The sequence below is a fragment of the Paramisgurnus dabryanus genome, chromosome 21, assembly GCF_030506205.2.
Source record: "Paramisgurnus dabryanus chromosome 21, PD_genome_1.1, whole genome shotgun sequence".
In the NCBI taxonomy this organism is placed as follows: domain Eukaryota; kingdom Metazoa; phylum Chordata; class Actinopteri; order Cypriniformes; family Cobitidae; genus Paramisgurnus; species Paramisgurnus dabryanus.
The window spans coordinates 28,497,561-28,519,112 of NC_133357.1; the positions used below are offsets into that span (position 1 = coordinate 28,497,561).

At 38.0% G+C, this 21,552-nt stretch overlaps 2 protein-coding genes and 1 long non-coding RNA gene across 6 annotated transcripts in view; 1 reads left to right on the top strand and 2 right to left on the bottom strand.

Moving 5' to 3' along the window:
• LOC135775928 (alpha-2,8-sialyltransferase 8F-like) overlaps positions 1-21,552 on the bottom strand; it is a 1,056,838-nt gene that overhangs the window by 341,033 nt on the left and 694,253 nt on the right. The window lies entirely within an intron of this gene.
• LOC135775927 (alpha-2,8-sialyltransferase 8F-like) overlaps positions 1-21,552 on the top strand; it is a 134,082-nt gene that overhangs the window by 40,717 nt on the left and 71,813 nt on the right. The window lies entirely within an intron of this gene.
• On the bottom strand, positions 685-3,182 carry LOC135776130 (uncharacterized). Its single transcript, XR_010544055.2, has 7 exons — positions 2,986-3,182; positions 2,804-2,877; positions 2,095-2,187; positions 1,864-1,927; positions 1,699-1,797; positions 1,339-1,439; positions 685-1,000 (listed from the first exon to the last, which is right to left on the bottom strand). It is a non-coding gene; the product is annotated as an uncharacterized lncRNA (long non-coding RNA).

The window sequence follows — 21,552 nt, forward strand, 5'->3', positions numbered from 1 at the left end:
TGATCTTTACAAGCGCTGTCTTATACAACGAAATTACTACGACCACGAGGTTAGAAATTCATTTGTTCTTATTCATTAATTTAATTTTGAGGTAATGGGATATACCTAACGTGGTTATATGCACTGTGAATAGTTTGTTGATAAAGACAGCTAACAACTGCTTACTGTTACTCTAAGTAACTAATTTATTTAACTTTATTTTCCATTTGATTCCTTATGGGTTAAAACAGGTTTATATTACTAATAACAGTTATGTGATTTACAAATCAGTGAACCAACGTACCAAAAAGATGCTGCCAACATCATTCCCAGTCGGCATTTCAACGTTGATTCAACGTTGAATCAACGTCAGGTACCAACGTTGAATCAACGTTGGATTACCTTTCGGTTTTGCAAAAAATTTCAACGTTGAAATCACGACGTTGTTTCAACGTCACACTTTCAACATAGGTGAATTATGGTTGATATCATGACGCAATTTCAACCTTCTATTTCCTTGTTGTTTTTAACACTAAATATAGATTTTTACTTGACACTGCAATACTCACTAAATGATTTACTGTATACGTGTCATTTTTAGTGCAATTATCATATGAATGCAACTTGCTACGCATAACTTACAGTACAACCCCATTCATAAAACTAAACACTAAAGGAAGGTAACGTTTAAATGTGGACAAATAAGATGGCAGGTGCCTACTCTTTCCAAATAAACATGAAAGCAGCTGTTAAAAATATTTTTTAATGGATAAAACACATTCTTTCAAACAGTTAGGTTTCCAGTTAGTAGTGCAGAAGTGGAATTTTCTAAATATAGAATAAAATCATAAAATATGAAACAAAATCATGTTTAAAAGTCATTTTATTCATCTGAATAGAAAAACTTTATTCAAGAAAAACTGCAAATATGAATTTTGTTGTTGGTTTAGTTGACAGTCTTCTTATGGCCACCACCACCCATCCATTCTGGCTCATGCTGTACTTAATACGATGACAGCATCTAAGGAGGGAAAAAACATAAGATATTTAATTTTCAAAAAATGCTGCATTTTAGCCCATGTACAAAAAAATCTTGTTATTGCACATCAGGGCAAGATGCGTTTTCTTTGATAGTCTGACTTGAAACATTGCATAGCCATCTGATGAAGGGACAAAGCTGTTGTGTTTACGAAGATGACAATTAAGATCATCTACAGTCCATTCAGAAATCATACACCTTTCACTTTCAATTTTATGTTGTTGCATGATACTGTAATTGTTTAGATATTTTTACAAAGTAAAAACAGAATTTTAGAAACTTTTGCAAATGTATGAAAAAAGAAAACATATCATATTTACATTATACATATTCAGACCCTTTGCAACATCATCTGCAATTTAGCACAGTTGCCTCCAATTTCTCTTGAGGTTGCTGAGATGTTTCTAAACCTTAAATCGTCCTGATGAACACAAAGATTTTTTAAGGAATGTCTGCAACCAAACTGACCAGAAGCACCATTGACTTACATAGTAGGATAAAAAAAAACTATGGTAGTGAATGGTGCTTCTGATCGATTTGGTTACAAATGAATCCAGTACTGAATGCTTAAGTGATTTTAACTTTATATTTTCAACACCCCCAAATGAGATGCTTAACAAAGCAAACACTGACAGGTTGCTTTACGTGTGGGTCAAACAGCCTTTTGTGTAGTCCCTAACCAATGAGATCGAAGATGGACTTCAGAACCTCTGGACTGTCTGTGTAAGCCTTTATACTCGCCCAGACCAGCAAGGCATCTTGTTAGCAGACATCCCGACCTGATCAAAAACTTTTGATTAGGAGATGTTCTAATCCTATTTTTAATATATGTTTTACAAACTTACCACATGTGATCAGGCAAAGCGACTTATGAAACAGCATCTTCCCAAATCTCCTCTTCAGGCTCATCTTAGCGATCATTGCATTTGATAAAGTTTGGAAAATGAAAAACATATTTCATTAGTATAGAAATATAAATGAAATCTTTTGGTTAGAAATACAGAAAACTGTGGCCCAAGTACAACTTTTAAAGAAATTAAGAATGTTTAATTTTTTGTCATAACACTATTCATTACCTTTTAAGGGGGAATGATTTGGGGATCTGGAAAGACACACTACTTCACCTCTCTGTATTTTATCACACGTCTTCAAATTGCATGTTGATATGCCTACAATTTAAAACACATAATAAAATAAAAACAAGTCATAGCCCCTTTTAAAAAGAAAACATAAATTGTGAAATACAAAACACTGCATCTTAATTATTAGGATTAGTAGAATTTGATTTGGTTACAAAACAAATATTAAATGCATTGTAAGGTTTAAGGGGAGACGCTTCACAAAAAAGAAATGGTAAATTACGGATTTCTATTACAACATGGTATGTTGGTGGTGCATTACCAGGGTAGGTGGTAGCTCATTGACAATTAAAAAAATTATGATTAAAGCCATAATACATAAAGATAAGAACAAATAAATGCTGTCATGTACACCACCACAAAGACCCATTTTTTTCTGTCAATATGAAGCCTCTATAAAACTTGCATCAACATCCACTCTGAACACTGGATTTACTTTTTTCTCTGTATACTGAAAACAAAGTGTTTGAAATATGTAGGCCTACATACTGTAGAAGGAATAGTGGCATACAAAAGAAATTAATTGCTGTGTTGAAAAGTAACCATTGTATCCTAAATTAGTTTCTTATATTTTCCTTTTGACAATGATAAACCATTCTTGAGAAACAAGTAGCAGGTGTTTTAAAAAGCCACTTTCAATTCTCACCTGTAAAGTTTCTTTTGTTTGTGTGTCATTCTGTTTCTGACCTGACAACCCTTGCTGTCTGTTTCTTGTTCAATCTTGACAAAATATAAAAAAGTAAAATTAGTGCAATATTGGAAGAGAATTATAATGACTTTTATCAGAACATGAATACATACAGAATAGCAGGGTTAACACAACATTACCTGATCCAGATGTAGTGGCTGTTGATGCATGAAAATCTCAGCATTGACAAGATCATCATAACTATTCTAATTTGAAGGGCTCTGATAACGAAGACATTACAAAAGAGTTATAAAAATATACTTAAAACAAGAGCACATTTGTCTAGATAACCAATATTTTCTATTTCCATTAAAACTTGCTAACTATTCAACAAGAGAAGTAAGCAAAATTACACCATTACAATGTATTTCAATTCGAATAGAACATACCAACTTACACAACATGACATTTTCGTACAAAGGAGTTAACTTAAGTGTTTCATGTCGCTTAAAATCATGGATACTGCGCGAATGACCGCAGGTGCGATCATAAGCGTAACATGTAATTGACTGATTGCCATGGAAACATGAGGGTCACGTCGACTATCTTGTCCCTTTTAATTTTATAACTGCATTTATACACATTACCCCGTCGAGAAAACCTCAGCATGATTAATATTGGATTCGACGCCCATGTTATCACGTCATCAATATGTTTGGATTAATGTCATTAACACGAACTGCTATACGTATCCGTTATTGCGAATTCGTGAGCCATAAAACACCAACATCTCATCTAAGTTTTAACACTATATCAGTAATATGAATTTGAGAAACTAAGCAGCTTAACACTGACCGCACCGCACTCGTGCTGCTCCTCCTTACAAAAGGCTGATAGGTGTCTGTGGCGCCTGTAAGACCTCTCGGATATAAGTTACGCTGAATGAACTACGAAATCAACACTTTTTCACCGAAGTTGTCCAAAAAAGCCCTTACATTTATAACTAGTTGCTTTTCTGAAGCAAAAACAACCAAGTGGTTAAGTTGATAAAAACACACCTCATATTAATTTATTAATATTCATAATAACGAAGTCCAATTTCGGCGGGAACATCCCGTGGACTAGCAAATTAACTACTATAATGAATACATTCGCAACTAACAGAAAAAAACCCGATTTGGCATCATGCTTTTTTGTCATACCTCTTTGTATATGTGAATATAATAACGTTATGCGTTTACATTGACTTATATTTCCTTACCTCTTCTTTCTCTGAAGCATTTTCTCGTGTGATACGCAAGATCTCCCAGACAGCCGTTAAAACAGTCCAGTCTCGTGTAATCTCGCGAGATTACCTCGCTACCTGTATATTCAATTATTTGTTTCAACGTTGAACAAACACCTGACCTAATTTCAACCAAATTTCAACGTTGAAGGTCGGTCATATGCCCGCTGGGTTGTCTATTTGTTTAGAATAATGACAAAAATGCATGTAAATTATGACTTTTTAGGCCTACATAATTATTCACTTATGATTTATTGTCAGAATTCCAGCAATGTTTTACGGTAACTGTATGACGTCTTGCCAAGAATTTTCCATATTTCTTTGGGTTAAACAGTGGAATTTTTGTGCCTAATCATCGTCAAATCTGAAATGCTTAAAACAAGAAGCGCAGACCTCTTGATAGTCATGCTTTACATGAATGTGTCGTTTAAGATTAACACTAGCCTACAGTATCTACATTCATAGCGCACTGACGCTGCCCACGGAGACATCCAGGATTTATTAAGCCGAAAGTATACTAGGGACGTCCGTGTATGCGCGCCGTCCGCATGACGTCATTTCTGTCATCGAGAGGGTCCGCGGCCGGCCGCGCGGACCGTTGGCGTGCAGCCCAAAATTTGAGCCCGTGCGGACAGTGCGCGTACAGTCTGCGTACAACAGCGCATGCGCGTGAAAATATTTAGATAGGACACTCCACTATAAACAATTATACAAGGGAAATAGACAGCATTTGCACACACACTATCGTTTTTCTTCTTTAACTTTACACGTTCCAAGAACAGAAAGCTCTGGAGCATGTTTGTTTGATTCCTGTTCTTTGTTGTCTTGTTGTTTGTACTAAACTGTGTTTGCAATGGTGGATCAGTTACTTTTCTTCACCTATCCTAATGTTTTAATGTACTGTAAATGTTGCCAAATCAGTGCTGCCCTGACGGCCTGTTAGACTAATAATTTGAATAAGAAATCATTTGTATTGCGTATAGTGTCGAACGCGTGCTTCCGCGTGTAGCCGCGGGGATTATACTCAACTTATTTGAGAGTAGGCATTGAGGTCCACTCAGTTTAAAAATTCTTGCCTCGCCACTGGGTCAAACTGTCATTTGGACAGAAACTGACATGCCGTATGTGGCAATAACATGTGGAAATAGCACAAACCTGTGGATTAACATAGTTGAGTCTTTACTGTACAAAGAGAAAAACTTCAAATGCATGTATATCTCTATACAATCATACTGTAAGCCACAAGTTGGCCAACAATCAACATCAAAAATGCAGATAAGACTTGCTAAACTGGATTTGAGCCATTCCTGATAAACAAACACATAGACACAATAAAACTACACAACTCTGAGAAATCATAAGTAATTGTTAATAAATCAAAGCTATGCCCAGAGTAAAAGAATATATGCCAGTGCCACAAAGTCAGGGCCGTGCAGAGACCATTAGAGGGGCAGTGCCCGGTTGCAAGAAACTTCTTAAGTGAGGGTTTCCCTGGGGGAGAAAGAATCCCTGATGTAAGAGATTTCTTTAAGAGCATTGCAACAAACGTCTTAACTGTCACCCTTACAGACATACCAACCTGCAAAAAGTCATTTTAGGGAGGTATCCCAAAGTCCCCCTCCACCAAAATAGCATATTTATAGGCATATGCAATTATTGGTAACACTTTACAATAAGGTCTCATTTGTCAATATTAGGTAATGTATTAACTAACATGAACTAACCATGAGCAGGTAAATGTGTTACTATATTTGTTAATCTTTGTTAACGTTAGTGTAATTCATTATTAGTATAGGTTAACCAATGTAGTAAACTAATGTTAACTAATAAACCTAATTGTAAAGTGTTACCCAATTATTTGTTAATTATATTAAATAGGGCTGGGCATAGATTAATCTCATACAAAATAAAAGTAATTTTTTGCATAATATATGAGTTTGTGCTGTGTGTAAATATTATGTATTTTTAAACACACACACAAAAATATACATATTAGGGTCGGGACTCGATTAAAAAAAAAAATCTAATTAATTAGAGGCTTTGTAATTAATTAATCGAAATTAATCACATTTTAATCACATATAAATATTTGACCTGAGAACATTGAGAAGTTATTTTTTAACATGGATTTTTAGTATACCATGAATAATGACTGAATACATAAGCTTAAGCAACAAAATATTGTTTCTTTTTGTTCAACCAAGTCACTGTACTCTAGGGCTGTCAACGAATATTCTAAATTCGAATATATATTCGAATAGTTAAAAAAAACGAATTTCGAATATAAAAATTAATATTAAAATAAATTATTATTATTTATTTTTTAAAGCCCGCGGTAGTAGAGGCGTGGCTGTCTGCTTTGTTAGTGGGCGCACTAGTGCGCCTGGTTCAGGGACAGGTCACAGTAGTCACACTGTCTGTCACTGTTAAAAGTTGACGCGTCTTGCATGGAAGATGGCAGAAAGTCGACCGCAGAAGAGAAAGCGATTTTAACCCCCAAAAATCTAAAAAGCTATGTCTGGAAGTACTTTGGATTTTGGTCGGTAGGAGGTAAAATTGTTGAGCCGCGAGATAAAGTTGTTAGCATACCATTCGACCACTAGCAACATGATGTCACATCTCGAAAATGTGCACCCTAATGAGCATGGCATCTTGTACACACTGCATATTAGGGGCGCCGTAGAGGGGGGAAAAGTTAGGACGATTCTAAGGGCCCATGAACTTTTGAGGGCCCCAGCCAAGGACTGTGCCGCACACGCAACCCCCTTAAGCTGAGCCCTCTTAGCTCCGCCCCGTCTTTACTCTGCGTTTTAGCGCCATCTTCAATCCACGGTCTCACAGTGCGCGTGAACTTCAGAAGAGAACAAGGTGTGTGTATTTACTGCTATTTCCTATGATATCTGCATATGTGCACTTCCTTACTATAAATGCAGTTTACACAATGTGACGCTGGAGCAATACAATGCAGTTTTCTTTCCACTGTAAAGTCTTCGCTCTGTTCACCCCAGTTTAAAAAAACACAAGGGGATTTACGTTCCCTGTTTTGTGTTATGATTCTAACGCGAAGTCAGCCCTTATAAGCTGTTTAAATTTACGTAGCCCGTATAAGCTAATTAACATAAACTAGAAATGCGATCGGTTACACACTGTTTTGTTTTGTAACGCAATATGCAAAGAAAGGATTTTTATGCAGTCTTAAATCGAGTTGGTTGTGATAAAACTGAAATGCAAATAAGGCTAAACTAGTCAAATTATGTATATTAAAGCTTCTCAACTTGCAACAGGGTTAAGAAATCAATGGAAATCTATGTCGTAATCTGCTATAGTTGTCATTCATTTCATTTTAGAGCCCCGTTGATTAAAAAACAGTCTCATTTAATAACAGTATAGCTGTTTTCTTAAATAATAACTCAACCCTAAACCAACTTTTTTTAGTTAATGATCTGAATGGGGTTTTATTAGTACTGTTCATTGATTTTAGTAAGTTTTTTGACATTTGGATATAAAGTGTTTCAATACTGGTGTAAAAACGTCTGAGTGCTGCCATCTTCAGGTTGAACGGTGGCTACTGCAGTTGAATTTTCTTATTGAATGTTGGGTCCAAAAAATGCCTCGTAATGTAAGCAGGTTCAAGCTCACCACGCCGCTTTGGTCAAGCATTGTTGACCCAGTCTTATTTCAGGCAGAATGTACATAGAAAAGATGCATTGTTGTTGTTCGCCATTTTTAAATGTTACAATGTCTCGTGTCGTGTGTAACAGCTCAAGTATACAGTATGTCACTGAGACTGTCTCTGAAAATCAGACTAAAGCCTCAAATCTTATTGTGAGATAAAAAGCATCACAGTTTAATTTCAAGCATTAATTTCACTATGATTTCAATCGCTGATATGACATTACTCAGTCAATATTAAAGATATCAAGTTTATATTTTCACAAATGTTCTTTACATTATATAGGATGATTTTATGTGGAAAACAGTAAATCACAAATAAATACTTCAGCTGGGTTTTCACAGGCATGGTCACATTTATCTTTAATCTTTAAGAATGTTGCATTTTCTCTGAATATTTGATTTAATGTACTGTATTTTTCAATTAAATTTGCATTGCACAATAAATTATCTTAGCTGCAGACATTTTAGGTATCTATAAATACTGATAACTGTGGTCAAAACAATATCAAAATAAATAGTTCTGTATTATTAAATTACAGACAAAGATTTTGAATAGCTACAGTAGGTTGGATTGTATGTTTGGTACGAAATGGGTATGGGGGGGCCTGACCCCCTATTTTTTCATAGGGCCCAAAATTGCTAGCGGCGCCCCTGCTGCATATTAATTTCTTTGTCACTTCAACTTTTAATGCTTAATCCTGTTCTGTACACACACACTTCAGTAATTTACGGGACTGACAATCGTATTCTAGAACCTCATTAACTCCCGCAAACTGCAGTGACAACCGCGTTTACAGAAACTTTGCATAGTGTGTAGCCTACATAACCGAACTGAACAACTAGTAGTTAATAAAGTGTTTAAACGTGCATCATTGACATGACAGGTCTCTCTTCTGAAGAAATAAATTATTACAAGGGGGAAAAGTCTTCTGTATGCACGATACAGAGAATGACAGAGGCACAAGCGTTTGCTGCTCAGTGTTGCCAGATCTTGCACTAAAAAAAATCAGCGAACAAGAAAAATCCAATAATAAACCAAAATAAATCCAAACGCTTTACCTCAAAGATCAAAATATTGGGACTGGCACCTTCACATTTTAACAACACCAAAAACTTGATCGCTTCATGAGCCAAAAGCCATAAACAGTTAAGAGCAAAAATGGTATGTGAGTACAAATAAGACGAGGACTTGGCAACACTGCAAGAGCGAGCGCAGCCTCACAAATGCGTACAATACACAACGACATGACGGAGGTTTATTGCAAAACATAATGCTGTTAAATTATTTTCATCAAAGCTGTGAGTGATAAGCACATGAGACGGCAGACCGTTGCTATGGTTATCTCCGTGTCAATCATCACATTTTCACATTTAAATGCGGTTGTCACTCCTGAAAGTTTGCAGTGTGTACGAGACCACAATGTGTGGAACTCCAGCTAAACAGTCACGTCTTAACACTTACTTTGCATCGCCCGCCATAAGCTATTTGTCTGCAACACGACAAGAGGTCATAACGGAGAAATTAATTTAGTTCATTTGTAAGGACATGAGACCGATCAATGTCGCGGATGGAGCAGGCTTCAGGGAGTTCTGTCAAGCAATGTAACCGAGGTACTATATCACTTTGATGTCTCTTAATTGACTTGTTTTGTGTATGTAATATACGTTGTCAAATATGTTTAAACTTAAATAGACTACCTATAGAAGTAGTTATGTCTCTTTATATTAATTTGTCCTGTTATCGACATAATGCGTCGTTAAACGTCGTTAACGTCATTGAAAAAATGGGCAACCAGATATTCGAATAGTTCGAATATTCATGGGTTTTTTAGGGAGAATATTCGAAAGTAATTTTTTTAGCAATTTTGACAGCCCTATTACTGACTTGAATATTTCTGCTCCGTGCTATTACCCCCAGCTAAAAACTGATCAGAGCGTGTCTGCAACTGAACATCTTGTGCAATATTTAGCGCGACGTGACTTTGTGAGTGCAAGCTTGTATGAGTTTGATGATAAACCAGAAAATTATCGTGCTTGGCAGTCTTCATATAAAAATGCTACACAAGGGCTGGGTCTCACTGTTACTGAGGAGCTAGACTTAATGGCTTGGCAAGGAATCCAGCAACCAAGTAAAACGCCTGCGTTCAGTGCACGTAGCAAGTCCAGAGATAGCACTCAGAAAAGCTTGGGAACGTCTTCAGGAATGTTACGCAGCGCCAGAGGTAGTTAAGAAGGCCCTCTTCACTCGACTTGACAAGTTTCCCAAGGTTTTGGCAAAAGAAAATCTGAAGCTAAGGGAGTTAGCAGATCTGCTGATGGAAGTGCAGTGCGCTAAGGACGACGGCTACCTTCTAGGTTTGTCCTACCTGGATACTGCACGAGGCATTGAACCTATAGTATCCAAGCTGCCTTATGGACTTCAGGAAAAATTGATTTCTGCGGGTTCAAAGTATAAAGAAGAAAATGGAGGACAGTTTCCACCATTTGAATTCTTTACCAGATTCATGTGCTATGAGGCAAAGAAAAGGAATGATCCCAGTTTTGCCCTTTTAACTGCTAGCGGATCTGCTGTAAAGGCTAAAAGTCCCCTATTTAAAAGCACCAAGAACCCGATTGCAGTTCATAAGACCAATGTCTCCCCAGCAGAGTGAGTCGAGCACTTCCAGTGATCCAAATAAGAGCTGCCCAATTCATGCAAAGCCACATGCACTGAAGAAGTGCAAAGCCTTTAGAGCCAAAGATCTTCAAGACAGGAAATCCTTTCTGAAGGAGAGAGGATTCTGCTTTAAATGCTGTGGCTCAAATAATCATGTGGCAAAGGACTGCACTGCAGTGGTGAAATGTTCTGAGTGTGACCGCAGCAAGCATGTCTCAGCTATGCATTCGGGCCCTCCACCAAAGATCACTGCTCCTGTTACCTCGCCACAGAATGGCGGGGAGGGAGAAGAGGGTAACGACGGCAGGGAAGTTGTCAGCTCAAGCTGCTCTGATGTATGTGATGCAGGACAAGTTGGGAGGTCATGTTCCAAGATATGCCTAGCAAAGGTGTATCATAAGGACTGTCCAGATAAAGTCATCAAGACATATATTGTTTTAGATGACCAAAGCAACTGGTCATTGAATGTTGAAAAGGTAAAACAAGCTGGACCTCACCAGAGTAAGCCATATCCTTACTTACTGAGAATGTGCTCCGGCACAGAGGAAACATTTGGTAGAAGGGCTGAAGGTTTTATGGTCAAAGCACTTGATGGGAAAGTGACAATCCCTCTTCCCTCGCTTATTGAATGTAACTACTTACCTGACAATGTAATGCCTCTGAAAAGAGGGAGAAGAAAACTCAAAGATGCTGAAGTTTCCCCACTGCAAACTTTATGTGTAATGAAGAAACCCCGCGAGTTCTCTCCCAGTGAAGTGAATCAGACAAACGCAATCGATCGCCCCCTGCGATCGAGCAGGCAAAAGTAATCGATCGAACGCCTTATTGTACCCAACTCATAAATCTAATAGGACATAGATGAACTAAAATAACAAACAAATTACATCGTTATATTTTATAAACAGTTATAAACTTAAACAGTTACACTTCACAGAATGACGACTTGTAAACAGATACTTATTTATATTACTTATTAATAATTTCAAGGTAACACATTTCAATAGATAACAGTATGAATTATAAACATATCCACACCATATATAACGTATTTTCACTGCTCCACAGATTAGATTAATGAATATTTCTATGTAAATACACGTCAATTGTTTTGTTTTCACTGCTTCACAGAGTAATGAATATTTCAATCTACCACAACAACCGGGCTGAAATTCCCACGCCAAACGCCGCTCTTCATCAACCTCACCTCGTCAAAGTAGCAAAACACATTCCCGAGTTGGACCCTACGGTGGAAATCCTCCTGCTGCTTGGTAGAGATATAATTAGAGTGCACAAGGTAAGGGAACAAGTAAATGGTCCCCCAACGCCCCTTTTGCTCAATGTCTTGACCTAGTTTGGGTGGTGGTTGGAGAGGACTGCCTAGGGAATGCACACAAGCCAAATGTCAGCATTTACAGGACAAAAGTGCTTGATTGTCAACGGCCCTCGCTTCTTCAACCGTGCACAAGTGTTATGCATGTCAGGGATAAGCTCCATGGCAAAGAGCCCAGGAAGAGTGTCTTAGGGCCCAGCAGGGCTAAAGAAGAAAGGCTGGGTAAAAATGTATTCGATCACACCAAACAGGACAACAACCTGGCCCCATCAATTGAGGATGAGATTTTCTTGAACATAATGGACAAAGAAGTCTACAGAAATGATTCACACAGTTGGGTTGCTCCACTACCGTTCAGACAGCATAGAGAACATTTGCTTAATAACCGCAGCCAAGCACTCAAACGTTTTGAATCACTTCGACGCAACTTGAAAAGAAAGCCAGAGATGGAACAGCATTATGTGGCATTCATGGGCAAGCTGTTGGAAAGTGATCATGCTGAGGTAGCACCAGAACTAAGGGAAGATGAAGAGTGTTGGTACTTACCAAGCTTTTCAGTGTTTCACCCACAAAAACCAGGTCAAATCAGGGTGGTGTTTGATTCGAGTGCTCAACACTCTGGAATCTCCTTGAATAATGTGCTATTGACTGGCCCTGATCTTAACAACTCCCTTCTGGGAGTACTCATGCGGTTCCGAAAGGAAAAGGTGGCTGTTATGGCAGACATACAGCAGATGTTTTACTGCTTCCTCGTAGAAGAAAAACATAGGAACTATTTGAGATTCTTATGGTTCAAGAACAATGATGTGGCAAGTGAAGTCATAGATTACAAAATGAAGGTCCATGTGTTTGGGAACAGCCCGTCTTCAGCAGTGGCAATTTATGGGCTTAGAAGAGCTGTCAGAAAGGGTGCGCAAAGATATGGACAAGACACTGTCAACTTCGTCGAGCGCCACTTTGTTCTGTCCCTACTGATGTTGAAGCCATTGACTTGCTGCGTAGGACTCAGGCTTCATTGGCTGAGTCCAACCTCAGGCTCCACAAGTTTGCATCAAATAGTCCGGTTGTCTTGGCAGCCTTTCCAAGCGAGGACTGTGTGGCAGCTGAAAAAGAGGTAGACCTCTATGGGAAGGAGTCACCCATCCAACGCAGCTTAGGCCTCCTGTGGGAGGTAGCTAGGGACACATTCACCTTCTCTGTGTCAACTGATGTAAAACCGTTTACCCGTCGAGGAGTTCTCTCCATGGTGAACAGTGTTTTTGATCCCTTGGGTTTTTTGGCTCCGGTCGTGATCCAAGGAAGAGCCTTTCTCAGAGAGCTGAATTCTGAGGCTTCAGAGTGGGACACTCCATTACCTGCAGATAAACTAGGCAAGTGGAAGGCTTGGCGAAACTCACTTCAAGAGTTGAAGCACTTCCATATATCAAGGATGTTCACAGGCATCTCTCTAACCAAGGCAGAACAGATGGAACTCTGTGTGTTCTGTGATGCTTCTACAATGGCCATTGGGGCTGTAGCCTATTTGAAGACCATTCAAGAAGGCATTGTTGACATTGGATTTGTCATGGGGAAGTCTAAACTTGCTCCTCAATCAGAGCCAACCATACCGAGACTTGAGCTGTGTGCTGCGGTTTTGGCTGTGGAAATGGCCGAACTTATTCAGGAAGAACTGAACTTGAACTTGGATTCCATTAAATTCTACACTGATAGCAGAGTGGTCCTTGGATACATTCATAACCAATCCAGATGGTTTTACATATATGTCCATAATCGAGTCCAACGTATTCGCCAGACCACAAATCCTGAACAGTGGCATTACGTACGCACCGAGGACAATCCGGCTGCTATTGCGTCAAGGTCTGTTCCAACATCACGTCTCACACAAACAATGTGGTTCAGTGGACCTACCTTTTTGCGTAAGCTTTCCATTCAACCAGAGCCTATTCAGTCATTCAGCTTAGTCTCACCAGAATTGGATGCAGAGATTCGTCCAGATGTGAAGTTATGCCACCCAGCTACACGAGAAAGGTTTCAGCATAGAAGGTGCTGTGAGAGCAACTAATGGCAGATTTGCCAGCTGAGCATCTCAAGGCCTGCCCTCTCTTCACGTATGTAGGTCTAGATGTCTTCGGACCATGGCACATCACTACCAGACGTACAAGAGGAGTTCAGCCTGAGAGCAAACGGTGGGCCATATTATTCTGTTGTATGAGCTCTTGGGCGGTTCACATTGAGGTGAATGCCTCAATGGACACTTCAAGCTGTGTCAATGGCTTGAGGCGTTTCTTTGCCATAAGAGGACCAGCCAAACAACTGAGGTCAGATTGTGGCACGAATTTCATTGGGGCCTGCAGAGAACTCGGGATGAGCGCAGAACAACCAGACACCACTGTGCAGAGGTACCTACACCAACAAGGATGCTCCTGGGTGTTTAACCCACCTCATGCTTTGCACATGGGTGGTTCATGGGAACGTCTAATTGGAGTGGCTCGAAGAATCCTGGAGTCAATGCTTCTTGAACATGGCACCCGCCTAACTCATGAAGTCTTGTGCACTCTAATGGCAGAGGTGGCAGCAATTATGAATGCAAGGCCTCTGGTTCCAGTTTCAAATGATCCAGAAGATCCATTCATTCTCACACCATCTTTACTGTTAACTCAAAGTCGGCACCCCACCTCCTCCGGGAGACTTTACGGACAGAGACCTCCTAACCAAGCAGTGGAGACAAGTACAAGCCTTGTCCAACATGTTCTGGCGCCGTTGGAGACAAGTGTACTTGTCAACCTTACAAAGCCGGAAGAAATGGACCAAATCTCACCAAAATCTGTGAGAAGGAGATATCGTCCTCCTCAAGGACACCCAAGTTGTCCGCAACAGCTGGCCTATGGCGATAGTCACAAAGGCTATTTCTGGAAAAGACGGGAAAGTCCGTAAGGTGAAATTGAAGACCACCGATCAAGGACATTCAAAAAAGTACCTTAGACCAGTGACAGAACTGGTTTTGCTTCTGAGTAGAGAGTGATGTTCATCTGTTTAATTGATACATAACTTGTTTGTGTAGTGACCTCACAGATGTCAGGCGGGGAGTGTGTTGCCATTAAGGCAAAATGTTAGGGACTTTTAATTTGATAGAGAATTTTATTTTAATTTGATGTAGACCTGGAGTTTGGGGTTAGAGGTTATTTCCTGTACAGAAGTAAGGAAGGTGACAGAATGAGAGCACATGTAATCCATTTGTTGTTAGCACTAGAGGCAATGTCGTAAGTACAAAATTCATTTTTATGTTGATAAGTTAATGTTACAATACTGTTTAAAAAGAAAAGACTACACAGTTAAAATATTTATTTACATTTGTATACAGGTATATTTCATTAGAAAAGATTTATGTTAAAACAGTCAAACTTTATTTCTTTGTTACAGTTTTCACTCTGTCATGTAAGATGATGTTAAAGCCACAGTAAACAGCAAGAAATCGCTCACTACGACATGTTGTCATTTTGCATCAGAGTTAGCTGGTTGTATAGCTACAGTTGCTACACTGCAGTGAGGACAACACACACACAGTATTAGGGATTTCCCGATCAGTTTTTTTTTTGCTCTCGAGTACGAGTCATTTGATTTTGAGTATCTGCCGATACAGAGTCCCGATCCGATACTTCTAAAATCCATAAAGAAAAATAAAGAAGAGCGAAAAAACAGTTCCAGGATGTTCCTTATGTCATGCCACACGCGTTGCTGTTTCTGTGTGGAGTCAAAAGGGTCTAACTCTGTGCCAGCGCATAACTATAGATGTGTTATATATATATATATATATATATATATATATATATATATATATATATATATATATATATATATATTTGTATGTATATATTTGTATGTACAGGGGTTAAATTGGGATGTGTTTTGTGGGGAGGCTCTGTTGGGAGGGAGGGTTCGAGAGGTAACATGTTTTATCCTGATGACAGCAAAGCCACTGGTGTGTTTCAATGACATTTTGGACCTCTGATAGGATTTTATAAGTTTCAGCTTTAAAGCTGTGCCACAGGTTGACCCAAACTTAAAAACCTGAACTTTTAAATTATGCAAATCTATGAGTCTGACACCCTATATGAATTTGTTGCACTTGTCATTATGCACAATTGATCAAACTTTGAAGGAATTTATAAGAATCAACCCCCTTGACTTATTCTAGGCGTAAGATAGGCTTCCAAAAAGACTCAATTAACAAGAAAAACAACATACTGATTCAGCAAAATTTTCCTGTCTTTTTTTCACATTAATAGTGTTTTTTTTTTTTTAGGTTGACAAATAATAATTAATTTTGTGTTACATTCAATCTTGTGTTACATTTACGGTCATGTAATTCAAAGAAATGTTCAGAAAAATAATCGCTAAAGTTTGCAAAATATCCTGCATTACTAATTCCACAATAGTACAGCAACATAATCAAATGGCAGTTGTAGCCTAGTGGTTAGAGTGCTGGGCTTGTAACCCAGGCGTTGCCAGTTCGAGGCTCACGACCGGTGGGTTGCGACTGTGGTGCCCTTGAGCAAGGCACCTTAACAAAAATTTGCATCTAGTTTGATGTAACGCGTATGATGTCATAATGTAGTAATGGTTTCTTAGGGGAATATTTTTAACCCTTCCCCTTTTCACTCTGTTTCAAGGGGAAATGGATAAGGGGTGAGGGGTAGGTAGGCATATAAAATAAAATTGTAATTGGGCCTAAGTCTATGTTTACCTTTTTGAATTTTGACAATAAGGATTTATCGATTTAGAGATTTTCCCCCTGTACGAAGAGATAACTTTATAATTGGTATTGCATGTGAAAACCTCATTTTAATATGGTTAATCTAAAACGTATATGATGATCATGCGCATTAAGTCCATGTGCATTAAGTCCATGTGCGTGCAAGAAGGAATCCTCTCTCTACAAGCTCTCGCGTTAAGTGAAGCCCACAAACTCTCATGCGAGTTGTGCAATGTGCATGTTAATGTTAAACTATAATAATAATAATAAATAATGGCATATCATTTTGTCTTAAAAAAAATATGTAAAAATCGAGAATCGGATCGAATCGTGACCTTAGAATCGAAAATGTAATCGAATTGAGGATTTGGAGAATCGTGACACCCCTGTTACACATAAATGTTTAGATACACATAAGGTTATGCTTAAATGTATGTTTTAGAATAGGCTATTGAACTAAGTGTGCCTATAATATAGTATTAATGTTATAGTTTCATGAAAACGTTTGCAGTCTTTTCAACAACATACCAGATCTGATGGTTCTGTTGAATATGTTAACAGTTAAATGCTCTGTGCAAAGAAAGAGAAGTAATGCGAACCTGTGGTTTTAAAAGACATGAACTGTTTATTTAAAAAAAAACATCTCTACTGTCTTTGAAGCATGTCATGTCTTGTGTTGAGTATGATTTCACTAATAATAAACAAACATTTGCATAAAGCATTTATATTTTTCCACGCCCATGTTGCTTAGAGTATTAAAACTAGTATTAAAGTATTAAAAATAGTATTAAATAAGGTAAATATAGATTAAAATGCTTAAAAGTTAAGTTGCGATTAATCAGGAGTTAACTCATGACAATCATGCGATTTAATCTAGATTCAACATTTTAATCAATTAACAGCCTCAATTTTGACATTGAAATATGTTTTACTGTTTAAAACCAGACAAACATTTTATTTAAGGGTTAAAACATAAAAATTAAAGATAAGTTCCCATAAGTAATGTATTACAGTTTTGTGTTTGCTCATTTAGCCAAAAGTTATTTCGAAACTGTTTTATTAAAAGATAGAATAAATAGATGTTTCAATCTACATACAAATCCAATGTACAGCATTTCAGCAAATGGACTTTGAAAACAAAAGTTTCTGATATACTGTAAATTAAAGATATTTAGATACACCCTCATAAAACGTGTCAGCTTATATGGCGTCAAATGATAAATGGCCATGTAAATCTTTCTGGGACACTACTGTATTATATGACAGATTTTTTTGTTACCACACACATTCCAAAAGGGTGTGGGAAGATTAAACATTCTTTTCTTGATTCAAAACTGTGTTTAAAGGCTATACAGATGGGTGAGATTTTTAGTGTAACTTTTGACAGTGTTTATCCACAAGAAATGTAGACCGAGTGACAGACTAACAAATACAACAATCAGCCATTGGCTTTCCACTGTTCTTTAAAGACTTGATAGTCAGGTGGATTGTCTTTCAGTGTGGAGTTTGTATGTTTTGCATGTGTCAGTGTGGGTTTACTTTGTTTTTTCCCACAGTCTAAAGTTGCAAGTTAGGTGAACTGGAAATGGCAAATTGTATAAATCAGATTTATAACACAACTGAATGCACAATAATCACTGTACTTCCGTTAGCTTTTTTGATTGACTTAAAAATCTAAATAAAAAATGATTAATTGCACAGCCCTAAATTTTAAAATAAAAACTCACTCAAGGGGGACAATTGAGACATTTTACAAACACACTTGAAAAAGGTAAAACACAAACTCTTGGGGCCCTATCTTGCACCCAGCGCAATTGACTTTGTCAGTGACGCATGTATCATTTGTATTTTGCGCCGGCGCACAGCGGGGTTTTTCCCTCCACAGATGCACGTCAGCAAACTAGGGAATGAACTTGCGCTCCCTGGGCGGTTCAGCGCAAAAAGGAGGCGTGTTGCGGCGCAAACCATCTCTTATGCTATTTTGCAGTTTCAAAAAACAATTGCGCTACTAACCAAAAAAAAATAGTCTAAAGTCAGTGGCGCGTTGCGCGTGGTTCATTATGCTATTTTAAGGGCGCATGCTTGACCATAATGTATAGCGTGCACAACGCGCATACACTTTGCTTATCTAATCTACACAGATGCAACAGTTATTTTTGCAAATCATAAATTGTTACACTTAAAAATATTAATACACGAGATAAGGGGAATCATAGTGGTGAGCATTGTGGTGATAGTTTTTTATTTATTCTCATGCAAATAACGATTAAAATATTTTCATAACTTTGTTGTGTGGCTGTATTACGTTTATTTTATGTAAATAATAGTTAAAATGTTTTCATAAGAAACCTTAATGTATATGAACTTGATTTGTAAGAGTACTTTGGGGTTAGACCTTGCTTGCGTTTCTTGGGTCCGATTTCAAAGCCCCCAAACCCTTTCAGCGGTGGACGCAGCGATGTCCTCTGCTGGTGTCAAGTCCTGAGGCAGATCCACCTCCCGTTACACGGCGTGCCCGATTTATGCTGGCAAGCGTGGGATTCCCCCGTACAAGGACGTCGGTCTCCTCGGCTGTGAACCGCTCCTGGCGTGCGCCTGGTAAATCCGTCATAATAATAGCAACCCGCCATGGAACATGCGCCCTTGCGTTTAAAGGGAATGTTGGCTAGCGTTCTGATTGGTTTATTTGACGTTACGCCCAAACCACACCTATGAATAATGAACCTACTTCAGACCAACCCCTTATTGATTTGCGCCCGGCGCAAGAGTTATTTCTCACGCCGGGAAAATAGCAACAGCGCCCAAGATCCGCCCACAAACTCACTTGCGCGTTGCGCTTCGCACTTGCGTTTCAGATCGTTAAAATAGAGCCCCAGGTCTTCTTTATGTACAAACACTTGACGGACTTTTGGTGCTTGAAAACATGCACTGACAAAAACAACCTATAGAATCTACTCAATAAAATTTTGTAACAATTTGCACTCACTTTGTTTGGGTAGATTTTACCCTAAATTTAACATCTAAAAAAAGCTAAAGTCTACCTAATCACTGTAAAATGACGGATGAACAAATAAAATTAAAACCTTATGAATAAATAGGATATCTTGTAAGATGCTGCATGATCCAAATATAGTATTCATTACATTTTGGGCATGAAATCCACGCTGAATCCACCCTTCTGATGGGATCAGTTTAAAGTTCAAAGTGATCCAAATCCAAAAAGCAGTTGAGTAACCAATACGTGATAATCACACGAAAACAGGAATTCGTTATACGATCACGAAAAAACACGAAATTTCGTGATAATAGCACGAAAAAAGAATCAAAAAAATACGTGACTATATCACGAAACTTTGTGAGACTGGGTAGTCCAAATCCTACAAAAAAGTTCTGAAAAACCCAAATTAAAGTTTTAGTCGGTTTTTGAAAAAACGATTTTCAAGATTTGATCCAATCTGTTATCCAAAATCCTAGTGGATTACTTTTGGCAAAATATAAAAAAATGTCAAATACATTAGAAGCAAAATTCATAAAATCTGTTTCTTCACATTATCATAAGAAAATGAAAGGAGAAACTGATCTCATTTACCTAAGTAGACTGGCTACAAACAAACATTTTAACTTCATTTAAAACTAATTAAGTGCAAAAATACAGCTTCATATTACATCTCACAGTACATGTGCATAAAACAATGAACACTAACAAGAACGTACTTACATTCAATTTTCAACTTCATACAAGTCACATTACATCATATACAAGTAACCAGGGTGCGATTTGTGAAAAAAACAGAGGGGGGATGTTTTTTATAGGCGCCGATTTCGGTGACTGTGGGTACGCGTACCCACCATATTTCGTCATGAGTCATTTTGTACCCACCACTTTTAACTTCCGTCCATAATAATTTGACTTCTGGTTCGACTGTTTTCAGTGGTTATGAGGAGCAATACGAGAGAGAAAATTGGTAATCATTGTCCGACCTAACAAAAATCCATTATAATATTATTTTTTTTTATATTTCGAATTAAAATATTTCTAATAGGCTATTCAGAAATGCGCTCTCCGCTCACGAGCTCTGATCATAACAAACCTGAACCTCACTGTCTGCTGAACTTGTGCAGAAAGATTAAAATATAACCAGCTTTTTAAAATGGAACATGTAGACTAAAACTGAACATGTAGACTATTTTAGCAGAAATTAAGCTTATTGACAATTTTTTATAATTCTTGACAAAATTAGAATATAGTAAAAGTAGTTTTTTTTTTTTATAGTTTTAGTTGGGCGTGTTGAAAAGTGGGGCCGTGCCTGAGCTACAGGTCATCGTCTTTCAAAACATAACCTGCCCGAAAGGGAAAAAAATGAATGCGTCTCTGTCCACAGCAAATTTAAAAACATTTAAAAAATAAATAATGAGAATATGCAGAGGTTTCATGCCCATTCAAACTGAGGGGGCACGTGCCCCCTTGGTTTTTTGAGCCAAATGGATTTTGCATGCTACCTGAAAATCAAACAAGCGTCCATCAATCGGTAACTTGTCTTTTAATCTGTTTAATATGCACAATATTATTAATTCTGTGCTGCATCCTTGTCACTTTTCAGAGATTTTTGCCGTTATGATAGTGTTTTGAACATCTTGCATTACTTTCTGGCGGCAGGCGCTGCAGTCAGAGCAGCCACAGACGTCATCAGCGTGAGCGCGCTCACGAGCTTTCATGTTGCTGCTGCATTTTGGCTATCTGAGGAATTAAAACGTGCAAGAAATGCTCACAACGTTTTTAAACCCCAGTACGGTAATGTGCAGTTAACCTCCTGTGTAGAAAATGTATGGTTTAAAATTTGACCGTCTCGACGTTATATCAGTAGAAATTTCTAGATTCATCTTCTTGGCACAACGCCAAAGTTCGCCAGAGTTCACGTGGGCGCAGAATCACACATGCTCACATATGAGGTAAAATTTAATGCAAAAATTCGTTCCTTCAATCATTTTATCTAAACATATTTTTTTAAATCTTTATTGAACATTAAAATCAATCACGTTGCTATAGCTTATGTCATTTTCGTTGTTT